This window comes from Quercus robur, chromosome 3 (assembly GCF_932294415.1).
Source record: "Quercus robur chromosome 3, dhQueRobu3.1, whole genome shotgun sequence".
Taxonomy (NCBI): domain Eukaryota; kingdom Viridiplantae; phylum Streptophyta; class Magnoliopsida; order Fagales; family Fagaceae; genus Quercus; species Quercus robur.
The window spans coordinates 10,936,176-10,950,338 of record NC_065536.1 but is presented as its reverse complement, the minus strand read 5'-3'; the positions used below and the strand labels follow the sequence as shown (position 1 = coordinate 10,950,338).

The 14,163-nt window shown below is 34.2% G+C and overlaps 1 pseudogene; it reads left to right on the top strand.

Moving 5' to 3' along the window:
• Positions 1-13,264, top strand: part of LOC126719231 (DNA polymerase zeta catalytic subunit-like) — a 79,090-nt pseudogene extending 65,826 nt beyond the window's left edge.
• Positions 13,265-14,163: the final 899 nt, after the last annotated feature.

Genomic DNA, 14,163 nt, shown 5'->3' with positions numbered 1-14,163 from the left:
TTTTAAGATTCATTTATTCTAGACTCTTTGATTTTTGTAATTAATAACTTACTTGGATGAATATTTATGATGTGGTCTCACATTTGATTCTAAAATTAAGAAATAAAACTCTTTAAGAATAAACAATTTAGGACACATAGCACAAAATTGGAACTCTAATTTGGAATTCTAGTTTGAGTTTCTCTCAGCTTCACCTATTATTATTATTATTATTATTATTATTATTATTATATATATATATAGATATAGATATATAGATTTGTGTAATAATACAAGCCTTATTAAGTGTAATGAAATATTTATAGTGATTAATACAAATATACAATTGTATTTAAGTGTACAAGAAATAACATAAGCATGCACACTATTATTAATATAGCATTCAAGTCTGTCCCCATAGTATAATACAAATCACTATATCACTTCTACAAAATAAGGAAATAAGCTACAAGGAACAATCTTGAGTGGTGAATGTTGTTAGAATCTTAGCATACTGTATATGCTAAGCCATCAATTTGAATCTCCATGGACAACAAGTGACACATTTTAGACCATTTGGTGAAGCACCCATTCCCTCTTTTTTTTATCCCATCAAGTTTTGTCTTCCTAACCTTATCCTTGTTATTCAATTCCAAGAAGATAGGTAAATTACAATAACTTCTAGAATAAATCTAAAAATAGTATTCTTAAGTAAACCAAAATGGACCAAAGTCAGTTGAAATAGACTAAAGTTGATCAAAATGGACCAAAGTGAATTGAAATTGACTAAATTGGACCAAAGTAGACCGAAATGGACTAAATTAGACCGAATTGGATTGAATAGACCAAAGTGGACCAAATGGATCGAAATGGACCAACATGGACCAAATTATACCAAAATAGACTGAAGTGGAAAAGAATGAACTGAATGTCAAACCGTGATTAGTAAACATAACTCAAAAAATTAATAATAATTAGGGTAAATTACGAATTTGGATCCTAACCTTTAGCTTTGTGTCAAAATGGTCCCTACTATTAAGTTATGGATAAAAAATGCTAATGTGGACAATAGTCAAAATGAGGAAGGTGTTAGCATGGAGGCAAGAAATGAGGGTATCATAAGAAACATTAAGGAGAGGAGATTTAGGAGTTAGGTGAATAGGTCAAAGATGCAAAAGAAGACTACACTATAGTTTAGGGTCTAGAGAAGTGCATGAGAGATAGGTTGTTTTTCAAGCATTGTTTACTCAAGGAGAACGAGACTATATGTCTCAGAATTACAAGCGAGATCAATATTAAAATTTTGTTCGCCCCTCAATTATTAGCTTTATACAAGGGCGAAGCTATATAATAGGGTGGGGAGGGGGGCCTATAGCCCCCCAAAATTTTGAAATTTATATTAAACAAGATGTAGTCGTCAAGGGTGAGGCCAAACTAAGTTAAATTCTTGCCTCCACCTTTCCCTTTTCTTTCTTCCAATCACTCAACAACTTTAACACTTACTATTATAAAAAGTCCTTGTTAAATAGTTAGAAACAAACGGACAAAATAGAAAATATGATAACTCTAAAATTGTCGAAGTAAAAAGATTTAAAAAAGAAAAAAGTTCATGAATTTAGGATTATGAGGAAAAATTAAGGATAGTGAGGACTAGGTAAGGGTAATATTAAACTATTTATAATTGCACAGATTGTAGGGAAGAATTTAATCAGTCCCGATGCTTATAATTACTAGATATGATAGAATTTCTCTTAATTATTTTTATATATTAAAAAAAAAGAGTCTGAGAATCTGTGATGTCTCTTGTACACTTTGCTGTGGTGAAAAAATGTTTTAAGTTAAAATGTAGTTATTCATTTTTCCAGGGAACCAAACATAGAGCTAGGAAAATGGTATTCATAGAAATGTACATTATGTGTTAAGTGGTTTTTTGAATTCTTGAAGGTGGCAAAGTGAATGAGGTTCCTGTTATAAGAATATATGGTTCTACGCCGGCTGGTCAGAAGACTTGCTTGCACATCCATGGGGTAAGATCATTCCTGTTTTTCTGGCTTTTTATTGAATGTTATCAAAAGCTTGGATTCGTCAATTTTCCTTGAACGCAGTCGTATAATCAGGCATATCAAAGTTTATGAAGCTATATTTTTCTCCTTTTGGTTATGTTGAGAAAATGGAGGGAAAATTAGGACTCTCGTTTTCTTCTTTAATATTAAAATTTAAGTCCCGCCTACTTTGAAGTGAAATTTAGTGGGACTTAAAAGGGTATTCCAAATCCATCCTTCATTTTTCTATCTCTTTTCAATTGCACACTGGAAAAATATATTTCTAAAAAATTATCTTCTTTTCCATTTTCTGGTGGTGAATCAACATTGTGCTAAAGGCGAGTCCAAAGGGTTCTTCTTTAGAAAGGTTCCCTACATTATCAAGAAAAAAATGTTTGAAATAACAGATATTGCATGCTATGTAAAGCAATATTTCATGTATAAAGTACTTTAAGCATATGAAAAGTGTTTGAAATTTACTCTTCCTTTCTTTCTTTATTAGTACATTCTTATCCTTGACTAAATTATCCATATTTTTTGCAGGTTTTACTCTATTTATATGTGCCTTGTGCGATATATCACTTCAACCACACGAGGAAGGTAGATAATATTTTTGAATTAAGCCAATGGAATAAAAATTGGATTTATCTAGCCGCTCCTAGTTAGTCAGGATCACTTTTTTTTTTAGTTGATACTGTGAATTTGTGCTATATTTTTTTATTTATCTCTTAATTTCATTTTGGATGCGATATCTTCTTCCATCCTAATGTGAAATTAAGTTTGTCTGTCCTGGTGTTAAGATGTGCTGTGATTTTTGCTGTCTGGTTTTCTGCTCTATATATGCTTTAGATATGATTCCTATTTTAAATTTCTGAATTTATCCTTTTTCTTGTTAATATGCATAGGTGATGCATACACACATGCTGTATCTCTTGCGCTTGAGAAAGCTTTGAAGGTATGCTTGGTTGCAACAGGTTTTGTTCTAACCTCTGTGTTGTTTGTTAATTGGTGTTTCTGCAATTTTTCCTTTGCGTTGCTGATCCTGCAGGTATCATATGTTTTTGCTTTGTTTTGAACTCTTACAGCTTAAAGGTAATGCTGGTTCAAAGTGACAGCATGTACATGGTTGCAGCCTTGTACGAGCAAGGAAATTTTATGGTTACCGTTCATCTGAAGAGCTTTTTGTGAAAATACATCTGTATCCAAACATTATACTATCTTTCTTAGAGTTCTCTTATATTCATATAATAATCTAAGAGTATGTTTATTGAACACCTTGATAAAGATATAGCTATTATCCGCATGACGTCTCCCGTGCTGCCAAACTTCTTTTGGTACACTTCTTGAACCTTTGACTGATGCTCAGTTGTTTTTTGGAATCCTTTTGTGGTTTGTATGGTTTTTTTTTTTTGAATAACTACTTTATCTATGCTTGCTCACTTAGTGGAGCTTTTTTCCTTTGCCACGGGTATTTCTTGTCAATTTCTTTTTTTGATAAGTTCTATCATGATATTTTCTTCTTATGTACTTTATAAGATTCCTTTACTTATAAGCTCAGTTTGTTTCGATGAAAAACTTTGTATAAAGACATTTTTCCTTGTTTTTCAATGTTTGGTAGCATTAGAAAAAATGAGTAAAAGGAAAACTATCTTTGGTCAACAAAAATGTATGACTTATTTTTAGAAATTGTTTCAACTAAATTTTTTTGGAAAACAACTGTATCTCACAGCAAGCTAAATAAAAGAAATTAGGAGATTCTTTTTCAACTCATTTAAAGTTGCTACTAAACATGGGAAAATGAAGTTTTTTTTATACATTTAAGGTTTGTGTTGTAGATGATTTTTCATCAAGCATATAGGATGCAATCCTTTACGGTCAATGTGCATGATTTGGAGTACTTTCAAAAATAATTTCTCTCTCTCCTAGAATTTTAAGAGTGATGTATATTAATCATTGCCCTCCTTTCAAATGTTGCGACCAATTGGTTGGAATTTGCTATGACTTTTGCAAGTTAGATTAAGAGAAAGTATTGTTTGTAGAAGTTTTTGTCACCCAAGCGTCCACGTTTTTTAGTTAGGCAATCTCTGACAATATATCTGTTCAGTGTTCAGCGTTCAGCATACAAATGCATCACTTATTTTACTGTTTGTAGACATTGCACGGACAATGTCACCTATGTTTGATTGAGCTTTTTTTTTTATGGCCTCTAAATTTTGATTAAAGGTGAATTTTATTTAGATTCATCGTTTTATTTTCTTTTTGCAGATGTGTTAGAATGCCTGCTTTTTAAAATAGTAATACTTGCTTTTCAGGGTGGTACAGTTCTTGATGGAAGTTTACAGCCCTATGAATCGCATATTCCCTTTATTCTCCAGTTTCTGGTAAATGCTTCCCTATGTTTGAATCATTGATTTATTTTGTTTTTGGGGGGTGTCCAATAAAATTGAAAACTGTGGTTCCCAAATGATTCTTAGTTTGTAAGATACTTATAATATGGTTATTTTATGATGAGGAATGCAACATAGTCACCCACTAGGCAATTGGCAATGAGGTGCCAGTGGGTTGGCAACATGTGCACTCTTGGGACCCACTATTTTTGTGCTACTCATAAGACATTTATAAGGTGGGTCCCATTGTGATGCATTTTTCTGACTCAACTAATATTCATTCTTGTGCAATGTTTGCATACTTCAATTCAATTTCTTTATTGTTTTACATTTTCTGAGATCTAAGATTTTCTTTTGGTCAGATTGATTATAACTTGTACGGGATGGGCCATATGGATTTATCAAAGATGAAGTTCCGTCATCCCATACCAGACACTTTCTCACCAAGGAAATTTGATCATATTGGTCTGCATAAACAGCATATGGATAAGTTGACCTGCATGCCTACTGATTTCCAAGTTATCTTTTCCTCTCTTTTCCGTGTCAAATGCTTTTGGCATGAACGTAAATGTTTGTCTGCCATAATTATGTGATAATCATTAATGATGTGTGAATTTACCATTAGGCAGACCCAAGTTGTGATGCATCTTTAATTTCACCGATTTGGATATCATCGACAATTCCAGCTGATTGGATATGGCAATTTCCTAGTGAGTTTGAGGCTTCCTCACACTATGATATTTATTGCAATAAACGTCAAAGTGTCTGTGAACTTGAGGGGGATGCTTCCATAGATGGTTTGTTTGACTTTGTAGTTATATCACATAAGCTTTTTATGATTCTCTTTATAGGTTAATGTGAGAATTGTTCTTTTGGGTTTTGCAGACGTTCTTAACCAGCAGTTTAAAAATTATTCATCCCTCTCACAAACCCGTTCAAAAGTGAAAATGGTTCAATCACTTGTGCCAATATGGGAGGTCTGTTTTAGTCATATCCATTTTCTGCCTTTTAAGAGTCTTTTGACATTTTATATTGTTTGGTCATTTGATGAATTTCTCCTTGGTGTTCTAGGAGTATGAAAGGACTGGAATGCATGAGGTGATAATGCCTCCTCATCCTGGCAAACCACCTCCACAAGATGTTCTTAAAACTTTCTCACTAGGTCTTGAATTTGAGAACAAACTTATTGAATTGTGTGGTGAAGCAGAAAACTCTTTTACTTTGACTCCATTTGGGAAAAATGTGAAGTTAATGCAGTCAATGACATCATCAACTGATGAAGGAAGTTTGATTGGACTTGGACATGTTAACCCTGACAACATAGATGGAGAACCTTGGAAGAATACTAAAGAAAAAGAAATAATTGGATCTTTGTCACCACAAGTTTCAATATGTGAAGAAGATGGCCCGATACTCACTGAAGGGAGGGATACAAGTATTAAGCCATTATCTATTGATGAAATGAGGTCATCAGCAATTATTGAATCATTAGATCCAAAGGTAATTCATCATGAGGTTGCATGTTTATCCTCCTGGATGTTGGGTGTTTTCACTTTTAAGCATAAGTTTTCTTTTGACCATGTGACATGATGGGTTCCTTTGCTATTTTATGGTATTGGACATGGAAGCTGCAATATTGTCTTGAATGCCTTTTGGTTTCTTCTAAGTGTTTTCTTAAACCATCTCTCTCTCTCTCTCTCTCTCAAACTGAGATATTTAGAACTCATGTAATTGTACCTCAATGGTGTACATTATTTACTAGACATCTCTCATGTGTTCTTAAAATCCATGTGTTGCATTCAGGTTGCAGATAAGGAAGCCCTCAGTCTTCTACGGTGGCTTGCCACATCTCAGGCTGCTGAAGATATAAATTCTGATGATGAACTTGTTCGTGAAACCATTCTGAGTCCTTTGTTGCCTGCAACAACCATTGATAAGGTACTGGAGAAGGTTAATATGGATTATGAGAGCGAGTCTCAGAAGGAGTGTCAAGACATTCTTGATTCAATTGATGACTTGATTGACTTTGACGGCCTAAAGGAGAGAGCCTCTCATTGCTCTAATCAGAATCATTCTTCTATTAGTTCATCAGAGAAAATGATTCCACAAGTAGATGGCTCTGCGGATGATCTAATCTCAATTCCTTGTGCTGAATCAACAGGAAATTCATTCAAAACAGAGATGAAGAATGAAATTGAAGGGTCTTCAGAGTGCCAGTCGTTGCAGGATTTTGGTGCTAGGCTCACCATTAAGCACAAAAGAAAGCAATCTAAATGGGGTTCATTACCATTTTCCAAGGTGCAAAAGGAGAAGAATGATTTGGAGCCTGTTGGTCTCCACGTGATTGATGCCTGTGTTTGTGAAACTAAAGATCCTGTAGGTACAAGTTTTTTGGCTGGAAATGAGGCAGAAGATTGTGCAGATAGTTCTATGAAAAATGTTGATACAGATGTTAATGATCTAAAGGAATCAAGCACTTTGATTGGATGCTCTGTGCGAGATTTGATGAGGAGAAAGAGATACCACCTAGTCGAACCACATAAAGGTGGGTCTGGAAGAACTAAAAAGATGCTTTTGGAAGGGGAGCAAAGAGAAGGTTTTTTTCTCTGCCCAAGAAGATTTAATGATGAACTTGACAAAATCCCTATTGAGTCTCTCAATTTGAAGAAATCTCTTGCAGGCCGACAAACAAATTTCTGTGAGACTTATGAGGTTAAAGCAGCACATTCCAATTCTTCCTTGTATGGAAAACTGCCTCTTTTGTACAGCAGTGAGTTGTTGTCACAGGCTAGTAGGTTCAAAGACGGCCATTTTGGTTCTCATGAAAAAGTTGGTGATGAGGTCAGAATAGGAGCCAACACCACTCCTGTGGATTTCACAGCAACAGGTCCTCAAGTGCATACACAAGAATGGATTTCTAAGCCCAAGACTATAGATTCTGCAACTTCCATGGGCCATTCTCAAATTTACAATGTTAAAGAGTCTGGTGTAACTGCCATGGCTATTGAGAGATTTCGACAAATAGATGCTGCTGCTTCAAGCTGTTTGCAAACGGGTCTGGTTGAATATCTGGTGCAGATTGTTCCATGTATGGAAGTGGCCATAAAGATGAACCATCTTTGGGGTGGGTACATGATAAATCTTTTGAGAATCTTGCAGGCACAAATGCCATAACTGACTCAATGGATCTGCAAAATCAGAATTGCCGTGGTGGAAAACAATTAGGGGATTTTGTTTTATCTGGGTTTGGCAGCTCAGAATCTGTAGTTGTCAACACTCAGGCAAAATGTACTGAACTAACTGGCATGACCTTTTGCAAGAAACCCCCCATTGCAGATTGGACAGATATGGCATTTGAAAATGCTTCATTTACACTTGTCATCTCTAATCCGGCGGAGGATAATTTTGATGGATCATCAGGTTGCAAAGTTTCTTGATAGCATGCAATATCCTCCAATTTTTTTTACTGGCCCTTAGGTTTAGAACAAAGCTCCATTTGTTAATTTTGTTTCTATAAACACGACTTAATTTAGTTCTATTTTTTGTGTTTTTTTTTGGGGGGTGAGAGGGGGGGGGGGGGGGGGGGGAGGGGGGGGGGTTGATGGTGATTTACCTCATCTTGTAGTGCATGTTTTATAGTATATTTGGCCAACTTATATATTCTTAATAGGGACAGTTATGGATGATATTTCCCCTTTCTTTGAGGGAAATTGTCGAGAAGCGAAAGAAGTCATGGACAGTCATGCTAGAATTAGTGGCTCTGATTCTAATCAATTTGTCATGGGCATCCCTACTCATTGTCAAAATGATGGCTCTTACTTGTACCTCTTAACACTAGTATTATCACCTCCTCCTATAGATAGTGTATATAGATGGCTATCCTATGATGACAAAGGTGCTTTAGAGCTAGTAAATTTATTGATTTTTTATTTGTTTATCCATTTAAGACTTTAAGTAAATGCATTGGCTTTCTGTTATTATTTATTTGAAATTCCCGATTTGCTATCTTTTGGTTTTGGATTTTTAGGTTCTTCTCGAGGGAGCAATGTAGAATCAATGGAGCCATCACCTCTGAAAGGTAATTTGCTTTAGTATTATTTGTGTAATTTCTATGATTCCTAAACTATCATCTTGAGTTTCATTTGTCCTCCCTAAAATTTAGAACTCAGCAACCAACCTCCTGACATCACTCAAAATTCCAAATAGCCAGTTGTTGTTATAGTTGTCATCAAAGTAGGAGCAGATTATTGAACAAATGTATCAACCCCTCCCCTCCCCCACAAAAAAAGAGAAAAGAAAAAGATACAAGATACAACCAAAGCTCTCTTCAGCTTTTTCTCTTTCTTAGGTTCATTAAATTGCTCTTAATTCGATGATAAATGGAATTGTAAGGCGCTTTTCGAAGTTTGAGTAAGATTAGGGGGTTGCTTGCTCGATTTAAACTTTAGGAAGATATTGTAACTCAGGTTATAGTTTATGGTGGATGTTTGCAAGCTACTCATGTTAATTTGTGGGAAGAATAATATTTGCATTTGCAAATGAGAAACTTCTTATCAATTCTATGACACTTTGCTGGTTCAGCTAGCAGTTTGATTGGTTCTCAATGTTCTTTGCCTAATGATTGTGAGAAGGCACAAAGCTTTTTCCTTGATAGTTTCGACAAGGATATGCCTGAATCTAGTTCTGGATCTCTTGTGGAGCCTATTTTGGATCGTTTGTATCATGAAAACCCCAGAAACCTTAATGCAGAAAGGAGTGCATTTGGTGATGGGGTGACGGCAATAATCCAGGGGGGAGGAGGTATTGCAAAAGAAAAATCATGCTCTGATTCCTTGCACGACATGTCTCAGATTTCAGGACCGGATGGGAAAACAAAGCCTACTCCTCTTAGTCAAAGTGGGTTTCAAGACCCTGCAAGCGTTGGTGGTGGACAACAATTGACATTGTTAAGTATAGAGGTATTAGGCTACTTTTTTATTTTTAGTTTATGTTTGATATTTTTGCAAAACTAGATGTACTTTTCTAAATTAGGGGGTGTTTGGTAATGTTGTTCTAGTAGTTTGTATTTTTTAGAAATATATGTGGATGAAAAAGTGCGTGGAAATACGTGTAATGTTGTTTAAAAACTAAAAATTGTTGCTCAAAACACGTACCAAATGGCCCCTATATTCAAAAGATATGTTATCTCAAACCTAAATTCCCATGGTTTTTTTTGTTTTATGTTTTTTGGTGTACATTCCCATCGGTTTGTATGCTTAATGTTTTACATTATTATTCAAAATACTCTTCCATATTTCTGTACACAAATATTTACAATTCGATTATGATATACTTTGCATTTGAAGGGTGTTCTTTTTAAGTAGGGAGTTCATACTTTCTCATGCTCTTAGCACTTGGAAATTGGTCATTCAAACAATAATATGACATTATCCTAAATCAGTTTAGTTTTGGTACGAAAGTATAGCACCATCTTACCTTTGCCAATATCAATACTATCAAGTCAACTTGATAGTATTTCAAGATTAGGGAGAGTTAGAGAGAAAAGCTTTGGCTCTTGGTCTTTTTTAGGATTATAATAGTACATTTCCTTTTCCTTTTGAAGTTGTTTAGTGATGAATTCACTACCTCTAATTTTAAATTTGTAGTTTCAAATTTAATGTGGTTAGTTTGGCAAGAACGCAATACCCGCACGTTTGAAGACAAGGAGAGAACATTAGATCATCTAAAATCTCTCCTCTTTGGTACTCTATTTCTTTGGGCTCGTATTTGGGGGTGTATGAATTGTATTTCTTTATCTGATTTTTTAGTCTATATTTCCTTTAGTTCTTGATTATATTGTATCTATTTTTTGTTCAGAGTGTTCACCATCATGAACATGGTGTTCAATTTTTTCAATAAAAGTCTTATTACCTATAAAAAAAATAAAAAAAATAAAATTTGTAATTTCATATCAGGTTTAGCTTTTTTTAAACCTTAATTTTTTCACTTTTTTGAAGTACACACTTTCAGCAAAAAAAAATCAGAAAAAAGTTAGATAAGTTGTTCCCAAATAGACACCAAATTATGTATTGTCAAAAATTTATAAATTAGTTTTTTTTTTTTTTTTTTTTTTAGGGTGTGTTTGGATACTGCTTATTTTGCTGAAAACTAAAAATTGAAAACAATAAAAAAATAATAAAAAGTTACTGTTCATTTGCCTATTTTGCACTGTTCATGGGAGGCTCTGGTCTTTTAAAAAAAAAAAAAATGCCGAAACGCATAAACACTCGGCTATCCAAACGCTATCTTAATTGGTATAACTTGTGTGTATCACTGGAATAAGGAAATTTTTAATATCTGCTTGAAAAATTAGTCACGGTCTCTCTCTTTCCTTAGGAAACGTATTGGATTATGAATCCATTGTGGTATGTCTTGGTATATCCTGAGACTTATATTGTGCGTTCATTCATATGATTAAGAATCATTTTTTCCCACTTTTGTTGCTTTCTATAACCAGATAATTAGAGCTTTATTTATGCTTGTTATTACTTTTGGATAAAATCATTTGTCTATAAATTCTCCCTTACAGTTTTATAATGGGAATAGGTTCAAGCAGAATCTAGAGATCTCAGACCTGATCCTCGATTTGATGCCATCAATGTCATAGCTCTCGCTATTCAGAATGATACGGATTCCATTCCTAAAGTTTATGTGCTTTTGCGTAGTAAAACTGAAGCTTTTAAGAGGTATGGTTGCTGATAATCAAATTGAGATTTCATGTAATTTTTCTGTCCGTTGATTTTTTTTTTTGTGTGTGTGTGTGTGTGTGTGTGTGTGTGTGTGTGTGTGTGTGTGTGTGTGTGTTGTGTGTGACTTGATGTTTTAAATTTTTGTAATGTGGACATTTGTTGATAGGTCTGGTCTGCAAGTTGAAAAATCAACTCATATGTTCTATCTATTGTGCTGGAAATGTGAACACAAGAGAATGGAATAATAACAAACCTTTTGATTAAAATGCATTTATAGCCCTCAAATTTTCACTAGTGCCAATGAACTCTAGCTCAATGTCACTCCCTTCTCGTGTAAGAATGGGTGAAGGGTAAGATCGTGGGTTTACAGTATACTGGGTGTATAGCTAACTTAATAATTAAAGAATAAAATTAAGCTCACTGAACTAAATTTTCAGTCAATTTTACCCAAAAGCTGACTGAGGTGCAAATAGAGAGTTTTATTTTGTTGCACTCAAGTCAAATTGAGAATGGGGGGTGACCATGTGAATGTCACAGGGCCACTAAAGGCACTTAAGGGTAATACCCATGCCCATACCCTTGACAAAAATAAAAGTTTTCCCTAAATATTGGTGAAAGTTGGATGGGTGTTGGTGCATTTTAGCCAAACATCTTCATGTTTATTGCAATGGACTGAAATATAGCGAAAGAAGATTGTTATTATTATTATTTTTTAATGTTGGAATAAGATAAGAAGATAACTTCTAGCACCACGATAAAGTGTGTTTTGTTTGTTGCTTCTCTTTATTTTGAAGTCTAGGGGGCTGCTTCCGTTTTGTATCTTCCGTCCTATTACTTTGATGAAGATCTTTTTTCCTTCCTCTCCTTTTAATTCTTTTTCTCTGGCCTAATAAAATTATCATCCATCTGTAAAAGAAGCAGAAAAGTGGGCAATCAATAAGAATGAGGAGAACCCATACAGCCATCACAGCTATTGTTACTTTCTTATGTATCACCCTGCTTGAATGTTCCTTAAATAACATGGATGGTGCTATGTGTGTGTACACACTTGTAATTTTTACTAGTTGATTGCTTTTGGTTTTTGAGTTAAATTTAGGTGGACTATTTTTACATATTTTTTTCCTTATATTCATTTTATAGCATAAAATTGGAATAACCTGTTTAAATGTTGTGTTGTGCACCTGACTATGTATGTTGCTGCCTCTTGGAATGTTACATTTGTTTGGGCTACTTTGTGGCCTATGCCATAAACATTGTTTGATGCCTTCATTATTTTCTCTTTTATGGAAGATGGCTATTTTTTAATTGCTTTTTATAATCTTCATTTATTTGCAGGACTGTAGATGGAATATCTGCCTGCAAGATGTTGGTTTTCTCTGAGAAGTACTTATTGAGTCACTTTATGAAGATTGTCTGCTCATCTGACCCAGATATTGGGATATTCAAGGTGGTTCTCTTGGTTTTTTGGCAGAAAGGGCTTCACATCTTGGTATAGGTTTACTCAATAACATATCTCGAACACCATCTGAAACCAAGATAGCTGCTGGAGATTTAGATATTCCTGAGAAAGGAATTTTTGATAACTTAATTCCTGAACAGTTAAATACTGATCCTGTCATACTAGAAGATGCCATTATCAAGGATGAATGGGGTCGAACTCATGCCAGGTGTTCATGTTAGTGGTAGAATTGTCTTGAATGTATGGCGATTGATGCATGGTGAAGTTAAGCTTAATATGTACACAATTGAAGCAGTAGCCGAAGCTGTGCTGAGGCGAAAAATTCCTTCATCTCGTCACAAAGTACTAACAAAATGGTTTTCCTGTGGTCCTGGACAAGGAAGATTTAGGTGTATAGAGTATTTTATAGAAAGAGCAAGATTGAACCTTGAGATAATGAACCAACTTGATATGGTAGGATACCAAACTTTGTCGGTTGAGTTATGCTTTGTTGTCATGATAGAGGTGTATTTGTCATGCCCTAGCCTGGTTAGAGCTTCAGTTGTGTTAACCAAAGTCTTTCTGATGAAATGGTTTTATAGAAAATATTTTTTGAAAAATGACTCATTTTTGTAATTTTGATGGGATTTATGTAGTGGTTTGCAGCTTTGCATTCTTATTTTCAAGTAGTTCGTGGTTTTTTTGGGACTAAATAGTAAAGTATTTCAAAGTGAACACAACAATCATTAGAAAGAAAGTGCGGGTCGAAAAACAAGTATGCCATGAGGCCCTATCATTTAGCTTGTCTAGTATGGCCCTAGAGACGGTTTAAGCTCTGTTCATGTAGGTCACTCTCTCTCTCTTAGTACAAACAAGCCTAGCCTTGACAAAATTTGAGACCTAAAATTAAAGTCATTATTCTTGTTAGAAACGAACCAAAACCTTCAAATTTTAAATTCACTAAAATGTTAGTTAAGCTTAACAAGAAAACTCAGTTAATTATTCTTGAATATAAGACTTTTATGAGTTGGAAACTGGAATCATTTATCATCTTGTTCAACAAGTAAAAGGCTCTTAGAAATATTTACCAAAAAAAAAAAAAAAATTACATTTGGGCTTTGATATATAAGAATTCTAATTTGAAAAATAGGACCGGTATACAGAATGAAAATTATGAATTTATTAAATCCAACATTCCTCTCAACATCAAGATGTGTGATACACACCAATGAATCTCACTTAGTCTAAAAGAAATATGACAATTGAATGAGATATCACCTCCTTTGGGTGTAGATGGAGAAGATATGAATTTTATTGGGTATGTAGGACAAACTATTCTACACAATCCTCTCACAGTCTCACATGAGTGCACATAGGTACCAAACTACCAATACCATTATATGACAAGATGTTGTAATCCATATTAAGATTCTATAAAGAACGAAGTTTCTCTCCAAAGTCCGACTAAAAAAAATTAACATGATTATATAAATTGAAAATATAGCTATTTGATTACATGTTTACATGCATGTCAAATTTTGTTCAAATTAGACATTAATTACTATTTTTTTTTTTTTTTGCTATTATAT